This window comes from Fusarium vanettenii (assembly GCF_000151355.1).
Source record: "Fusarium vanettenii 77-13-4 unplaced genomic scaffold NECHAsca_172_unmapped, whole genome shotgun sequence".
Classification (NCBI taxonomy): Eukaryota; Fungi; Ascomycota; class Sordariomycetes; order Hypocreales; family Nectriaceae; genus Fusarium; species Fusarium vanettenii.
Window position 1 is genome coordinate 16,507 of NW_003315718.1, and position 3,030 is coordinate 19,536.

Consider the following 3,030-nt stretch of genomic DNA (forward strand, 5'->3'; position numbering starts at 1 on the left):
ATAGCTCACTTATCAAGTACGTTACCTTAATTATTATAAGATATTATAGATTAATTATATCTATTATAATTATAAAGAATATCTTAAAGAAAAATAATAATATAATATTTTTCCCTAGTATATATATAATAGATTAATATAGAACCCTTACTAGGCTTTTAATATAAAACCTTACTTATATATTAAGAAGATAAAATATTATATTATCTTATTATAATATATATATAAACCTAAAAAATATTATAATATATACCCTTAAGTAATTAAAAGATAACGTGGTTGATAAGTGAGTGGGTTAGATAAGTGAGTGAGTCAAAAAACCCTTAACCTACTATATTTCTATTTGATTAGATACTTTATAACCACCTAATATGTCATAGACTTCAAATGAGGCTAGAATCCTTCTTGCACTTCAAGCCCTTTAAAATAACCTAAACCTAAGTCTCCGACGCATAGCAACTATATACCGCGTCCCCTTCGAGACCTTACGTCGCCGCCACTATGGCATTTAATCGCGACGCGATATTATCCTAAAGTCACGGAGACTATCTAATCTAGAGGAACGAATAATAGTCTAATTCATTCTTAACCTAGATTCGCGAGGATTTCTATCGCGATTGCGTTTTATAGAAGAAATGGCTAATTCTCTGCTCGCTGACCGCGACGCGTTACCCGTCGGCAAGCGCTGGGCTCATAACTTCGTCAAACGACAACCAGAGCTAAAGATACGTTTATTTCGGAAGTATGACTATTAGAGAGCTAAATGTGAAGATCCGATTATTATTCGTGACTAGTTCAGGCTTATATAGAACATAATCGCGAAGTATGGCATCCGGTCAGATGATATCTGGAACTTTGATGAGACTGGCTTTATGATGGGCATCATAATGGCCGGAATGGTTGTCACTGGTTCAGAAAGGCATGGAAGACTAAAATCAGTGCAGCCTGGAAATCGAGAATGGATTACTGTGATCCAGGCGATCAACGCGGAAGGTCAATCGATCGCGCCGTTTATCATTAGTGCAGGCCAATATCACCTTGCGAATTGGTACCGAGAATGCGACCTCCTAGGCGACTGGGTTATTGCAATAAGCCAAAATGGATAGACAAATAACGAGCTAGGTCTCGAGTGGCTAAAGCACTTTGATCGGTCTACAACCAACCGATCAACTGGTCCCTATCGTCTTTTAATCCTCGATGGTCACGAAAGCCACCACTCCGCCGATTTCGAGAGATATTGTGAGGAGAACAAGATTATCACTCTTTGTATGCCAGCTTATGCATCTCACCTACTCTAGCCTCTTGATGTTGGGTGCTTTTTAGTGCTTAAAAAGGCATATGGTCGACAAATAGAGTATCTGATTAGATGCTCTATAACCCACATTTCGAAGATCGAGTTCTTTTCTGCATTTTACGCCGCTTTTAAAGCTATTTTTACTGAAAGCAATATCCGGGGAGGGTTTAAAGGCGCCGGGCTTGCTCCCTTTGACCCGGAAAATGTAATCTCGAAGCTTGATGTGCAGCTACGGACTCCGACGCCTCCCGAGGAGGTTACTGAACCCTCGACCCCTTGGACTTCAAAGACCCCAAAGACATCACTTGAGGCCCAATCTCAATCTGAATACCTCGAAAGGCGAATCAGAAGGCATAAAAGCAGCTCCCCAGAGTCAATTATTGAAGCTTTAAAGTCTAATACTAAAGCAACAAAGGCAGTTATGCATGAGGTTATCTTATTGAGGAGTGAGGTCCGAAACCTTCGGGAAGCAAATGAGATACTAAGCCGGCGCCGGAGGGCAAAAAGGACTAGACTGCAGAAAAGAGGGGTAATGACAGTAAAGGAAGGGAGGCAGGCAATTGATCAAGTGGATGTTGATGCGCAGGTAGTGGCCGAATCGTCGCGGAGTGGTGGTCAAGGCCGGTCGGCGCGACCAGGTGTTCGGCGTTGTGGTGTCTGCGGCAAGCCCGGGCATAATGCAAGGACCTGTCAGGTAGTTCCTGAGTCATCTGGGCAAGAATATAGCGAGTAGTTTTAATTGATTAGATACTTAGTTATGGTTTTATTGCGATTTATAATTTCAAGGTTAAGATTTTTGACTCACTCACTTGTCTGACCTACTCACTTATCAACCACGTTACCTATTATTATTATATATTAAGTATATATATAATAAGATTATTATATTTTATATATAATAAAGTAATAAGGACCTATAAATATAAGAAATTATATTATAAATCTTATAAGAATTAATAAAGTAAAGTAAAAATAAAGATAATATATTATTAAAAAACTCTAAATATTACCTATAGAAGAGCTATAAGTAAGCAAAGAGCCTAAGGCAATTAATTAATCTCCTAAAAGAGCTCTATATACTATAAATAATATAACTAAATAAAGCCTTATATTAAAAATATAAATTAAAGGTAAATAATTTATTATATTAATAGACTATAGTACTAAAGGTAATTATATAGACCCCGAAAAGATTAATAACCTCTAATTATATTAAAAATATAAAGATTAACCTTATTAAGTATAAAATCTTTTAAGAATATTCTTTAAGTATAATAAAGGATAAATTAAATAAGAGATTAATTACCTTAAAGTCTTAATATATAAAAAAAACTAAGAGAGTAATTTTAATATTATTCTTATTTAAGGTTATAACCTAATATTAGGCTTTCCTTAGTTAAAATACTATAACCTTATTATTAATTAGAGAATTAGCTAGGTATATCTTAATAATAATTCTTTAATAAAAAATAATAATAAAGAGAATTCTTAAATTTTAATTAAATAATAAAATAATAAAACATAATATAATATATAATTATTATTACCCCTAAAGGAAATATAATATTTATATATATAAGGCTATATATAATAATAATAATAAATAATAGGTTATTTAAGATATTAATTATAATAATTTAATAAAGACTTATAGAATATAAAAAACTATTAAGATAAGAAATTTAATAAATACCTTAAGAATATACCTAAGAAATATAGAGTTTATAAGAAGTTAT